The 15,344-nt window shown below is 37.4% G+C and overlaps 1 long non-coding RNA gene across 1 annotated transcript in view; it reads right to left on the reverse strand.

Moving 5' to 3' along the window:
- Positions 1 to 6,423: 6,423 nt before the first annotated feature.
- The window catches only part of LOC115305025, a 43,303-nt gene continuing 34,382 nt past the window's right edge, over positions 6,424 to 15,344 (reverse strand). The window contains exon 3 of the long non-coding RNA XR_003914728.1: positions 6,424 to 6,612. This is a non-coding gene — a long non-coding RNA (uncharacterized LOC115305025). The remainder of the gene's footprint in view (positions 6,613 to 15,344) is intronic.

The raw sequence follows: 15,344 nt of genomic DNA on the forward strand, positions 1-15,344 counted from the left end.
TAATACACATTCTTCTCAAGTCCACATGCAACGTTCACTAAGACAGGGTACATTCTGGACTATAAAACATACCTTAGCATATTTAAAAGAGTAGAAATCAGGGGTGCCTGGGTGGCTCAGTTGGTTAAGTGGGCTGACTTTGGCTCAGGTCATCATCTCACAGTTCCTGAGTTCGAGCTGTGCATCAGGCTCTGTGCTGACAGCTCAGAGCCTGGAGCCTACTTCAGATTCTGTGTCTTCTTCTCTCTTTGTTCTTTCCCTGCTCATGCTCTGTCTCTCAAAAATAAATAAACATTAAAAAAAGCATAGAAATCATACAGTGTCTGCTGTCAGACTATAATGGAATTAAACTAGAAGTCAATAACTAAAAAATAGGTGGAAGATTCGAAAGTGTGTGGAGATTAGCAGCACATTTTTTAATAGCCAAAGACCAAGAAATAAATATCAAAAAACATTACAAAATATTTTGAACTGAATGAAAATGAAAGTACAAGAGTAAAATTTGTGGTATACAGCAAAAGCAGTGGCTAGAGGGAAATTCATTGCATTGAATACATATATTAGAAAAAAAGAAAGATCTAAAATCAATAATGTAAGCTTCCACCTTAGGAAACTAGAAAAATGAGAGAAAATTAAATCCAAAATAAGCAGGAAAAAAAAAGAAATAATAATAGCAGAAGTCATTGAGATTGAAAACAAAAAGTCAATAGAGAAAATCAACAGAAGTGTTTGAATTTTTAAAAGATTAATAAAATAAAAAGGCTTCTAGGCTTTCTCTTTTCTTTAAGAAAAAAAGAGAAGACACAAATTATTAGTATCAAAATGAAAGAGGAGATATCAACACAGATCGCCTAGGCATCAAGAAGATAATAAAGAAATACTATAAACAACTCTGTGCCCATATATTTCATAACCAAGATGAAATGGACCAATTCCTTGAAAGACAGAATCTGCCAAATTCACACATGAGGAAATAGAGAATCTGAATAGACCTATATTTATTTTTGAAAATGAATCAATAATGCATAACCTTCCCAAACAGAAATTACCAGGCATCAATAGTCTCACTTGTGAATTCTACTAAACGTCTAGAGAAGAAATGATACCAATTCTTAACCATCTCCTCCAGAAGATAGAAGGAGAAGGAATACTCACTAACCCATTCTACAAGGTCAGCATTATCCTAATACCAAAACCCAGCCAAATGAATTACAAGAAAAGAAAACTACAAATATTTCTCCTGAACATAGATGAAAAATTCTCAGCAAAATATTAGAAAATAAAATTCAACAATCTATGAAAAGAATTATATGCCACAACCCAAAAAAAGGGCTTATTCCAGGTATGCAAAGGCTGGTCTAACACTCTAAAATCTATTAATGTTTTTCATTACATAGACAGGTTAAGAAGAAAAATCACATGATCCTATCAAGAAAGAAAAATGTATTTGACAAAATACAACATACATTTATGAAAAAAAACCAGTAATATGGGAATGCAGGGTGAGTTTTTCAACTTGATAGAGACGATCTACAAAAAACAAACAAACAAGCAAACAAAAACTCTATAGCTAACATCATACTAAATGATAAGAAACTTGATCAGATACAAGGCGAAGATGTGTCCTCTTACCATTTCTTTTCAACATCATCCTGGATTTTTATCTAATGCTATAAGACAAGAAAAAGAAATAAAAGGTGTACTGACTGGAAAAGAAGACATAAAACTGTCATTGTTTGCAGATGACATGATCATTTATGTAGAATATCCGAAAGAATTGACAAAAAACCTGCTAAAATTAATTAAAAATTATAGCAAGTTTGCAGGACACAAATTTAATGTATAAAAGTTAATCTCTTTCCTATATAACAGCAATAAACAAATAGAATTTGAAATTATAAACACAATACCATTTACATTAGCATTTCTAAAATATATTTAGGTATAAATCTAACAAAATATGTACAAGATCTGTATGGATAAAAGTATAAAATTCTGATGGATAAAATAATAAAAACTAAATAAGTGGATAAAATAATAAAAACTAAATAAAAACTAAATAAATTCATGTTTAAGTTTAGGAGGACTGAATCTTGTCAAGATATTATTTCTGTCCAACTTGATCTATAGATTCACAACAACCCCAATCAAAATCTCAGCAAGTTATTTATGGATATTAACCAAGCAATTCTAAGGTTTATATGGAAAGGCAAAAAAAAAAAAACAGAATAGCCAAATCAATATTGAGAGATCAAAGTTGGAAGACTGGAACTACCTGACTTTATGACTTACTGTCAAATTATAGTAAATCAAGACTCTGTGTTTATCAAGAATAAACAAACAAATTAATACAATAGAATAGAGATCACAGAAACAAACCCACATAAATATAGTCAACTTACCTTGATGAAAGTAAAAGAAATACAATGAGAAACTATTATCAAGAAATGCTGTGGGAAAAACTGGATGTTCACATGCAAAAAAAATCTAGATACAGACCCTATATCCTTTAGGAGGGTTAATTCAAAATGGATCATATAGATCCACAACTATAAAACTCCTAGAAGAAAACATAGGAAAAATGTAGCTGATGTTGGGTATGGCTATGACTTTTAAAACACAGCACCAGGGACAGGATACATGATAGAAATAATTGACAAGCTAGACTTTATTTAAAAATTTTTGATCTGTGTAAGACACTGTCAAGAGAATGAGAAAACAGATTGGGAGAAAATATTTGCTGAAGACAAATCTGGTAAAGGACTTATCCAAAATATATAAAAAGTATTAATACTCCACAATAGTAAAAAGAACATCTCAGTTTAAAAATTCAGCAAAAGACCTGAAAGGGCACCTCACCAGATAAAACATAGATGGCAATATACTATGAAAAGATGCTTCACATTATATGTCATTAGGAAAATGTGAATTAAAACTATCAGGTATCACTACACACTTATTATTTGGCCCAAATCCAAAACTGATAGCACCAAATGCTGTTGAGGATGTGCAGCAAACTATCACTCACTGCTAGTGGGAATGCAAAATGGTTCTGCCACTTTGAAAGAGTTTGGTAGTTTCTTATGAACCTAAACATAATCTTACCATAGTTCTACCACTTACACTCCCTGGTATTTTCCAAAATGAACCGAAACCTATGTCCACAAAATACCTGCACGTGGATGTTTGTAGCAGCTTTATTTATAGTTGCTAAAACTTAGAAGCAACAAAGAGTAGATGAATGAAGACATGAACTGTGGTAAGTCTAGACAATAGAATATTTTTAATAGTAAAATAATTAGTTATGAAAAAATATAGAGAAAATTTAATGCATGTTACTCAGCAAAAGAGGCCACTGTGTCTGGGAAGGCACAGAGTATATAGAAACTCTGTGTACTTTCTGCTCAATTTTACTGTAAATCTAAAGCTGCTTTAAAATATAGCTTATTTGAAAAAGTAAATTAGATGTCACTCCTCTACTGGAAATCTAATAGAACATATGAACACACAGAGTTGTATGCAAATATACATAGCCACTTTGTTTATGATAGACCAAAACTGATGGGGGGAGAGGGATCTTTTCAATCAAAGAGCCCAAAGAACTAAGAAAAAAGTAATAAAACAATTAATGTTCAATTTTGGGATATTCAGAAATATTCAGCCTTAACCAGAATCATCGCTGAAGATGTTCCTCCATTCATAGGAGGCATGAGGACCTCATCAGGCTTGAGCACCATCCAGCTGGCTGCTGAGATTAGCGCCATTGAACAGGGAGATTTGTTGTACTTTCTGTATGTGAGAAGCTGAACATTGGCATTTTAGGCTGTGGGTGTAGTCTGTGCTCTCTCCACATAGTGCATGATTTGCTTTACTATATTTTGGTTCTTGTTGGGCTAGGTGGTTGTTAGAAATCCCACTTGTCCCTTACTGGGACTGACAGTAGCTTTTTACAGTCTTTCAAACTTGGCTTAATCTTTGGCCTCTCTCTTAGTTCTGCCCTTCACAGTTAATCTTTTGCCCAAGATTTCCTGATATTTTCTAGTTCATTTTGTCCCTCTTCCTCAGCCACGACCAGCATAGCTGAACATACCACTATTATCTCTAACGGCTCTCTGCTTTCTAATTTATTTTGCAGGCAGAAGCAAGCATCATATCCTTCCTGTTGGTATTAATTGTGTGGCTCTAATTTAAACATCCTGGAGCACATTCCAATAACCTTTGGAATCAATTCAAACATAAGCGTATGACCACTGTCACCTCTTTCTCTTCTCCTCCTCCACGACCCCTTCCCTCTTCCACAAAGATGATTTGACTATCTATCTCACAGCTAATGTTCTATTATCATGTAGATTCAGTCCTTATTATGCTTTAAATATACTGCCCATCAAATCCAGTGCAGAGCAGAGACCATTCTTCATGTCCCTGTAGTGCCCTTTCCCACTCTCTAGTTAGTTAGCTGAGAAGGTCACCCTGTAAAAGTTATTGTAGTGGGTTGTCTCTGGAACCTCAGAATGTGACCTTATTTGGAAACTGTCTTCATAGATGTAATTAGTTAAGGTGATGTATTAGACTATTCGGGCTGCTGTAACAAAATACTGCAGGCTGTGTAGCTTATAAACAACAGAAATTTATTTCTCACAGTTCTGAAGGCTATAACTCTGAGATCAAGGTGCCAGCATGATTGAATGAGGGCCCTCTTTCTGGTTCATAGCTGGTGGGAGGGGCTTGGGATCTCTCTGAGAGCCTCTTTGGGAACTCTAATCCCTGCCTCCTAACACCATCATCTCTGGTTAGTTTAGATTTCCACATATGAATTTTAAGAGAACGCTTTCAAACCATACCAGATGAAGTCACCCTGAATTAGCAAATGATTGGTTTCCTTGTAAGAAGAGGAGAGGACACACACCGATACTCAGAAAAGAAGGTCACATGCAGCCTGAAGCAGAGACAAAGTGAGGCCACCACAAGTCAGGAAACACCATGAATCATCATCAGAAGCTGGAAGAGACAAGGAAGGATCTTCCCCTACAGCCTTTTTAAAAAAAATTTTTAAAAATGTTTTATTTATTTTTGATACAGAGAGAGACAGCATGAGAGGGAGAGGGGCAGAGAGAGAAGTAGACACAGAACCAGAAGCAGGCTCCAGGCTCTGAGCTAGCTGTCAGCACAGAGCCTGATGCAGGGCTCGAACTCACAGACGTGAGATCTGACCTGAGCCGAAGTCAGAGGCTTAACCGACTGAGCCACCCAGGCACCCTTCCCCTACAGCCTTTTAATGAAGTATGACCATGCCAACACACCTTGGTTTTGGACTTCTGGCCTCTAGAACGAAAAGACAATAAGAACTATAAGAAAAAAAATCTGTGGCAATTTGTTGCAGCAGCCCCAGTCATCAAGGTATAATGAAGTGAATATGAAATGAATCCTGAAGTAGATTTAGGTTTAAATGTATACATTCTTATTTACTTTTTCACCTTGTGCAAGTAACCTACCCTTTGAACTTCCATTGCTTTGTGTAAATAGAGATAACCATATATATGCTACAATGGAAGTGTGAGAATTCAATCAGGTAACATGGAAAATGTTCTGGGAGATTTCACTTTCCTCCCTTTACATTCCTACCTCATCCACCCCAAAGATGTAAGAGGGGACACTGGAAATGATTGTTTTCTCTCAACCTCTGTACTTATTCCTCTTAATTCATTGGTCATCTACCTAGTCAGCACTTGACATTTATTCCCTGATGGGCTCAGCACTTGTGTTGAAGGTGAGAGCAGGCTTTCTTGCCTTCTTTCCCACTTACATTTCCTTGGGAGTAGTTGGCCTCTCTTTCTCTTGATCCCCATGACACCTGGGCAAGTGAGACAGGCCTAGGTTCCACACCATTCTGCTAAGTCAGATTTCTTGGCGTCTGATAGGTCCTTTTCCTGTCTCTACAGACCTGACCAAGTAGACTGATTCTAAAATAAAGATTCAAGAAATTACCTGGCCTAAGCCGTGCTTTCCAATCCAGGTTTACCAGGTTCCTGCCATTGGAATTGTGGATTCTTGTAAACTGATAATGACTGGGATTTATTTTTGTTGATCTCTGTGCTCCCCCATATAGACTTCCACCAGGCAAGAGACCTGAGTGGCACTGTAAACACCAGACAGCCAACAAAGTGCTCAAGGAATGCTAATTCTTTCATATGCGTGCTGGCTTGTTTCCTGGAAGAGTAACTAGAATTTCTAAAGGTGTACATGTAAATATATAGACGGTAATGATAACACCTGTTCATTTAACCTAAAAATGTGAAAAGGGAGAGACTTGATGGGAGGCTCACTCATCCTGCAAACTTGGAATTATCAATTTATCTTATTTTCAGTGGGCTGGTTTCTCTACCATGCATGTCACAGTGAGACCCTGGATAATGACTAATGGTCTCAGCAGGTGAAAAACTCCTTTATTCATGAACAGAGGCTCATTACACTGCTCCTGCCTACGCTGAAAATTTTGCTGGCTTCAAGTAAAAGATTCTGTGCTGATAAATCCCACTGGTAAGAGAAAAAGTTTGTGTTCTCATAATGTGCTGGAATTTCACAACATGTACATTCCACAGCAGGACTCAGGCTCTGAAAAGAAAAAAAAATAAATTTATATACCCATAAAGGTAATGTTATAGATTTTAAAAAATAAGTCTGTCTTTTTTTTTTTACCTTACATTTTATGGTAGTGCTGCTCCCTGCAGCATGCTCCCTTTTTACTTCCCAGACCCCCAGCCTATCTTCCATTGGTTCCCCAAACAGCACACATGAGGTCATGCCAGGTCACAGAAGCCCTCTCATATCCACAGCAGATGCTGTAGATTCAGCCTCACCACAGACTCTTGAGGCCACCTCTTGGTCATTTATTCACCAACTAATTTAACAGAGCTCATATTGGCTGCTGCACCAGTTGGGTACTATACTCTAGCCCTTGTTCTTATTTAAGAATTGGGCTTTTGCCCTGTAAACCCCATTCTAACCCAGTGCAGAAACCAGGCCCCTATGTTTTTCCCCTTAATCTGTGCTCACTCCCTTTATTTCCTCAGGGATTGGTTCTGCCTTGTATTTCCCAGCCTTTTGAGGGTGACATACGTTATGTTTGTGCATCCTAGTCCCTCCTTGACTGTAGCTGACTTCCCACCCACCAAGTCTAAAGACTGTGTGTGTCACTGAAATCCTGGGTACCATATATTTTTTTTACTTTATTGATACTTATGGGGGAATAGAGATGTAATGGGAGCTCAAAGCAGGAGGATACTTTGCAGAAGAGGTAAGGTCTTAACTGACTTTCTTCTTCTGTTGCCTTCTGTCAGATTTCCCTGAATCAAACTACATCTTTGCAAAGCTTGGGTATAATTGGATGTCTGAGCATGGTACTGAAGGACATTCATAATTTGATGCTTTGGGTCTACTTTCCCAGCCTCATCTCCCACCACTGTAATGTTTTCTTTCTAAGCCATGAAGTTCAGTTTTACTGAACTGCTTGTCATTTCTTGAGCACATCATGTTCTGTTATACCTCCTGTACTTTTCTCAAGATGCAAGTAACAATCTTGTTTGTGATGCCTTCCCTGACCTCTCATCCCCCTGTCCACCATTAACTTGGATGGCAGCCAGTAAATGTTCTGCAAAAATTCTATCACTGGGGGCTTTCTGGTCTCTGGGGCCCACCACTCCTGTTCTTACATGTTTGGATTCTAATCAAGCATTAGGTACTGAAATCATCTCTCCATTTAACTCTAGCCAACAGATATTCCCTTTCCAATGATAGTAGTTGTCTTGACTGAACATGTAGAGTTAATTTGTATATTATTTCATTGTTTTGTAACAATGTGTGTGAACACTTTCTGATAGTAGGGGGTATGGCCTATGCTTCATTTATATTCCTGTAAGACATAGAATAGCACAGGGTGGGGCCTTTGATAAACACATATTAAATATTTTATACAAAAGCCTATTTCCCCTTCTTTGTGGGGGTCCTATTGCTGGAGCCTCCTTGACTTGGTAGATGGTACCTTCATATGAGGAGAAAAGAATTCACAGGATAAAGGATCTAATGCAGATGATTTTTATGGTTAGTTTGCCTGTATCACTTAAGAACTGATCTAAATCATCAATTGGGACAATTTGTCAAGCAAATAATTAATATATGTAAAAGGTAAACTCAAGTATTACATTTATTGGCAGTTCCACTGGATCTTTCCATGATATATGCAGTTGTTTAGATATAATGGCAATTTAAAAGTAGCATATTCTGTATTTGGTGGCCATGGTTTTCCTTAGAATTTTAATCCAAACTCTATTCACTATAGGTCACTACTATACCTCCTTTTTCAGAAAGTTAGGAAACCCAAACTCCATCTAACATAGTTACACCCAAGTAAACAAACCACTTAACTCAGGGGCCCAAAACAAGTAACAGACAAAGGGAAGAGTGGTGTGTACTTTCTAAGGTGATTACTTCTCCCCTGATCCTTCTACTTCCTGCAGAGTGGTTGGCTTAATGAAGTTCTCTATCTTTATGAGGGACTCACCAGTTGTGCTGATGTTTACACTTGTTACTAGCCTAATTGCTCCTTTGTAAAACTGTCTTTATTGATTTGCTAGTAATTCCTAATGAGGAGAATTAAGTAACAAAGTTGTAGGTGGAGAATAGAGTGTATAAATACAAATAAGATGGCAGGACACACTGATTGATAACTCCTGTTCATTGATTAGTTGTAAACTGTGAGAAAGTCTACTCAAGATGCTTCAGGGTGGACATCTATATGTGGACATGCATATAGATTTCTCTCATAGAGTTATCACACAAGTCACTTTTTATGGACCTTTCTCTCCTTTTCTCTCCCCACTTTCTCCTCTCTTTATCTTTCCTCTTTTCTCCTCTACCCTCTTCACTTCTTCCCTCCTCTCTTTTCTCCTCTTCTTTTCTCCTTCTTCCCTCTCTCTTTTTCTCTCCCTCTTTCTCTCCTTCTCTCTCCTTCTTTGCTATTTTTATTTGGAATGTCTGGCAGAAATGACAAGGAGCAAGGAAAGGGTAGTTCAGGTCAGCAAATTGACAGGGTTATCAGGAAAACGGTGGTTTTCTAATCTAATCAGTTAGGCTTCCTGCATAAATGTGGAGTTTTAGGAGTTGGTAAATTAGAAAGTGAGTGACTTGGCAAATGACAAGGGAGAGCAAGTGGAAAACACTGTGGCTGCCAGTCTGACTGGCAAAGATGGCAAGGATGGGGACCAAACATGAGGTGGTGATTTGGATGGGTCTGTGCTTGCAGGAGAGGCAACCCTCTAGCAGAGACACCTGAACTCAGGTAAATAGTGGATGATATTTGGGAGTGAGAAAACTGAGGAATGACAAAATGGTTTTATTACATCATGTTTAAGACATTCACAGTGATCAAGTTGGAAGAAAGCTCAAGTTCAGGGATCTGGGTTCAATCACTATCTTCACTCAGTTCATCTTACCTGTTAATGGAATGTGAATTTGTCAAGTCAATGACATTTAGTAGACTCCAACGGTGTGTGGAGCAGGATCTTGGTATTTTGTGTGGTCGTGTAAGTGTGAGTGTGGGAGAGGATGGAATGGGGATGAGTCTAAGGACTCACAAAACATCTTTGGGCACTTGTATGCTGGTGTGGGAATGAGACAAGTAATTAAGAACAAAGAGAATACATGAGTGCTACCCATAGAGAACAGGGAATGCTTCTGGTCAGGTGAGTTAACTGAGCTTGTGTTTACACAAATCATATCTATTTATATTTACATATTAGAACATAAAACAGAAAAATGCAAAGTTTTGGAATTAACAAGCACATGTTCCATTACTCAAAGGAAAAATGATACCACATATCATGTGGCTTCTGAAAAACTTCAATGTCTATTTTTGAGAGAATAAAAGTAAATACAACAAGGCAAATAACATCTTGATATTATTTTTAAAAAAATATTTTGCAGATTTCCTGAAAAGTTCTTAGATATTCTCAGGGGTCTCCATAGCATACTTTGAAAAAATAAAGAATAAATACAGATTTTCTTCTGAGATGGGAGAGGAAGGACATAAGGAACCCTGGTCTAGAAGCCCAGTTACAGCCATCTCTTTGTGCCATGCCATCCTCACAAACAGAAACAAAGACAAAGTCCTCCTTCTTGGTCACCCTCACCAGTTCTCTTACTTTAGGTCCTTGGTTGCCTCTATCTTTCTGTCTCTCTCTTCCTTTCCTTTTGTATTGCCTTCTCTTTATCTCATTTCCTCTTTCTCTTTAACTGTCACATCATTTCTCCTCCCCTCCTTTTCTTTCTCTTCACACCTTTTCCAGGTCTCTCTCATTGTAAATGCCTATCTCTATATGGATACTTAATTCACACTCTTCACATGTATAAGGTGTGAATATAAGGTAATAACATTTTATATCCACACACAAAAGTTATGCTCATATATACATATAACATATGCACAATTTATAAAAAATGTATAGCTCCTGTACTCACCAACTTTGAGAAAGAAAGTACCAGTAACTTTAAAAGTATCCAAATATCCCTTCCCAGGTATATCCTTTTCATTTCTGCAAAGTCACACTATCCATTTTTCATTTCCTATATTGTTTATGTCTTCCCAAATATTTTAGATTGCTTGCCACATTTGACCAATATACTTGTCTTTTCACAAAACAACTTTGATGAAGGGGATTAAGAGGTAAAACCTTCCACTTAAGGAATAATAAATAAGTCATGGAGATGAAAATACAACATAGGGAATATAGTTAATATTATAATAATGTTAAAAATCATTTTTCTTGCCTTATTTTCTCTTCTCTTTATTCTTTCCTTTTTCTTTTTTTTGGGAAAGGTTATTCTAACAAAAATTTAAGAAACATGTTTATATGATATGCTCACCTTGTTTATTTTTAGTTCTTTTTAAAATGTATGTGTAAGATGATAACTCTGTCTATGTAAATTTAAATTTTATTTTTATTATCTATAGATTTTATTATTATAATTTATTATTTAAAAATATCTCACAGGTTTTAGGAGTATTTTCTATCATCATTCAGTTTTAAGTATTCATATTATTATTTTTTTATTTAACCCATGAATTATTTTGCTATGTTTTAAAATTTCTTGGTTGGTTAAGTATCCGACTTCAGCTCAGGTCATGATCTCACAGCTCCTGAGTTTGAGCCCTGCACCAGGCTTTGTTATAATAGTGCAGAGACTGGAGCCTGCTTTGGATTCTGTGCCTCCTTTTCTCTCTGCTCCTCCCCTGCTCTCTCTCTCTCTCTCTCTCTCTCTCTCAAATATAAATAAAAATTGAGGGGCAAGATGGTGGAGAAGGAGGGAGCTCTATAATTTTCACCCACCTGCATCTATCGAACTGAGAAGAACTAAAGCCACAACGCTCTGATCTGCAAGAGTGGGAGGAAAACACACAGAGTCCAGAAAGAAGACAAACTCAAAGGTGCATGAGTAAAAATGGGAAATGAAAATGATCTGAGCCCGGAGGTGCAGAGGGGAAGGAGCCCCAGCCCAATGCAGAGCCTAGAAGAGTAGAGGAGAGTGTATGGAGCTTCGAGAGACAAGGGGAGGAGAAAGAAAGACTGAAAACGATCATAGAACTGTCTCTAGAGAAGAGAAAAAAAAACTCAGCCAGGGATGGAGAGAGATATTATCATCTCATATATAACCGCTGGATGGGGGGAGAGAAATCCATCCCATTTAGCTGGCGCATTCACCCTTGGGCTCAGCGCACTGGCGCAGATTTCAGGTGGCGCCAGGAGAAACAGCTCCCTGACTCTTCCTACTCGATCCCAGCTAGGAAGCTGGCCACCTGCGGGAGTACATCTCCTCTGGGCAGTAGCATTAAAGTTCATGGATTAGGATTTGGAAACGAGGCTGGGCTTGGAAATACAACTTGGCTCGCCCCGGAACAGGGAGATAGGACTCAAAAAGAGTGGCTTACAATGCTTGGTCCAAGAAGGGCTTGGAGCGCTGCCATTCTTCTCCCCATAACCACCAGACAGGGCCTCGGAGAGCAGCCCCCAAGACCTACTTACACCAAATCACACCCATCCACGTGGGAGAGTTGCCTTTTTTCCCCCTTGCCATCCAGATATATTTTCCCTTATCTCATTCTTATCTCTCCTCTCAGCTGACTATACGCTTTTAGGCTGCCCAATATCTTTCATTGTTTCTGTCCTCCTTCCCCTTTTCTTTTCTTTTTTTTTTTTCTTTTTCCTTTTTTTTTCCCTTTTGGTTTGCTTGTTTCTTTTTTTTTTTTTTTAATATTTTATTGTCAAATTGTTTTCCATACAACACCCAGTGCTCTTCCCCTCAAGTGTCCTCCACCATCACCACCACCTCTCTTTGATTTGTCTGTGTGTTTGCATACTTTGGTTCCCTGTGTTTGTCTGTCTGTTTTCCTTTTCAAGGCTATCTCAAGAAACAAGCCAAAGTACACATGGTGGAGAGTCCCAAATATCACTGAGTAGGGAAATAAAATAACCAAAGGCACAACAAGAGAAACCAAGAGACACCATTAAAAGAACACTTCCTGAAACGACAGGCCCTAGACACTCAATGAGCCTCCTCTAATAGAGAAATACTAACAGGTGCACAGTGCATAACAAGCTTTTAAAACTGACAAGAAACAGAAAGCTGGCCAAAATGACAAAACGAAAGCACTGTCCTCTAAAGAAATTCAAGGAAGAAGTCACAGTTACTGAATTGCTTAAAACAGATATAAACAGCATAACTGAACAATAGTTTAGAACAATTCTCATAAAATTAATCACTGGGTTTGAAAAAAGCATCAGAGAAGCTATTGATACAAACATTAGGGGACCTTCAAAATAGCTGTGACAAGTTAAAAAAAAAGGCTATAAGTGACGTGCATAATAAAATGGAGGCAGCCACTGCACAGATTGAAAAGACAGAGAGAATAGGTGAATTAGAAGACACAGATATATCAAAAGAAGAAGCAGAAAAAAGAGAGAGAAATTGATACAAGAGCATGAAAGGAGAATTTGAGACCTGAGTGATACACTCAAATGGAACAATATCAATATCATAAGAATTCCTGAAGAAGATGAAAGAGAAGAAGGACCTGAAGGGGTGCTTGATCAAATTTTAGCCAAGAATTCCCCAATTTAAGGAAGGAAATAGATTGAATTCCAAGAGGAGCAGACAACTCCCCTCAGATGTATCTTGAAATGACCTTGGGGATGACATATCATAGTGAAACTGGCAAAATATAAAGATAAAGAGAGAATTCTGAAAAAAGCTAAGGAAAAGAGGGCCCTGACAAACAAAGAGAGACCTATCAGAGTAGTTGCAGACCTATCTACTGAAACTTCGTAGGCCAGAAAGGAAATCTTCAATGTGATGAACAGAAAAAACAGGCATCCAAGAATTCTCTATCCAGCAAGCCTCTCATTCAGAATAGAAGGAGAGATAAAGATTTTCCCAAATAAAAAAAATGGAAAGAATTCATCACCACTAAACCAGCCCTTAAATCCTAAAGGGGACTCTATGAGGGAAATGTTGCAAGGATCAGAAGGTACCAGAAACATGCTACAAGCATGAATCCTACAGAGAACACAATAAATCTAAGCCCATGTTTTTCAATAATATTAATGAATGTAATGGACTAAATGCTCCAATCAAAAGACATAGGGTATCATAATGGATTAAAAAAACCCCACCAAAATCTATCTATTTGCTGTCTACAAGAGACTCATTTTAGACCTTAAGATTAAAAGTAAGGGGATGGAGAAATATCAACCCTACTACTGGAAGTCAAAAGAAGGCTGGAGTAGCCATACTTATATCAGAAAAACTGGATTTAAAGTAAAGGCAGTAACAAAAGGTGGAGAAGGACATTATATAATAATTACAGGTTCTCTCCATCAGGAAGAGCTAACAATTATAAACATCTATGCTCCAAATTCGGGAGCAACCAAATACATAAAACAATTCATCATAAACAGAAACAATCTTATTGATAAGAATGTGCCAATTGCAGAGAATTTTAATACTCCAATTATAGCAATGGATAGATCAACCAGACAGAAAATCACTAAAGAAACAATGGACCTGAAATACATATTGGAACAGATGGATTTGATAGATATATTTAGAACTCTGCATCCTGAAGCTAGGGAATTCACCTTCTTCTTGAGTGCTCATAGCACATTCTACAAGATAGATCACATACTGGGGCATTAAACAGCCATCTGTAAATATAAACTAATTGAGATCATACCATGCACACTTTCAGATCACAATGCTATGAAACTTGAAAAGAGTCACAGGAAAAAGTCTGGGAAACCTCCAAAAACATGGAGGTTAAAAACCATCCTACTAAACAATGATTGACCCTATTAGGCAATTAGAGAAGAAATTTAAAAATATGTGAAAACAAAAAAAATTAAAATACAACAATCCAAACTCTCTTGGATGCAGCAAAGGCAGTCCTAAGAGGAAAGTATGTTGCAATCCAGGACTAGAAAAAGCATAAGTTCAAAATCTAACAGAGCACCTAAAAGAACTAGAAGAGGAACAGCAAGAGCACACCAAACCCAGCAGAAGAAGAGAAATAAAAAAGATCAGGGCAGAAATAAACAGTGTAGAATCCCCCCAAAACCCACAGTTGAACATAACAATGAAACCAAAGGTTGGTTTTTGAAAAACTAAACACAATTGATAAACTTCTAGCCAGGCTCCTCAGAAAGAAAAGAGTGAACACCCAAATAGACAAAATTCTGAATAAAAACGGATCTATTACAATTAATCCCTTAGAAATACAAACAACCATCAGAGATTACTATGAAAAATTATATGCCAACAAACTGGACAGTCTAGAAAAATGGACAAATTCCTAAACACAACTACCAAAATTCAAACGAGAGGAGATAGAAAATCTGTGGAGTTTGGTGAGTTCCTTGTAGATTTTGGATACTAGCCCTTTATCTGATATGTCATTTGCAACTATCTTTCCCCATTCCATCGGTTGCCTATTAGTTTTCTTGATTGTTTCCTTTACAGTGCAGTTTTTATCTTGATGAAGTCCCAATATGACCCAGCAATAGCACTGCTAGGGATTATTCCAAGGGATACAGAAGTGCTGACACATAGGAGCACATGTACCCCAATGTTTATAGCAGCACTGTGAACAATAGCCAAATCATGGAAAGAGCCTAAATGTCCATCACCTGATGAATGGATCAAGAAAATGTGGTGTATATATATATACACAATGGAGTATTACATGGCAATGAGAAAGAATGAAATATGACCATTTGTAGGAAAGTGGATGGACCTCCAGG

This window comes from Suricata suricatta, chromosome 10 (assembly GCF_006229205.1).
Source record: "Suricata suricatta isolate VVHF042 chromosome 10, meerkat_22Aug2017_6uvM2_HiC, whole genome shotgun sequence".
NCBI lineage: Eukaryota > Metazoa > Chordata > Mammalia > Carnivora > Herpestidae > Suricata > Suricata suricatta.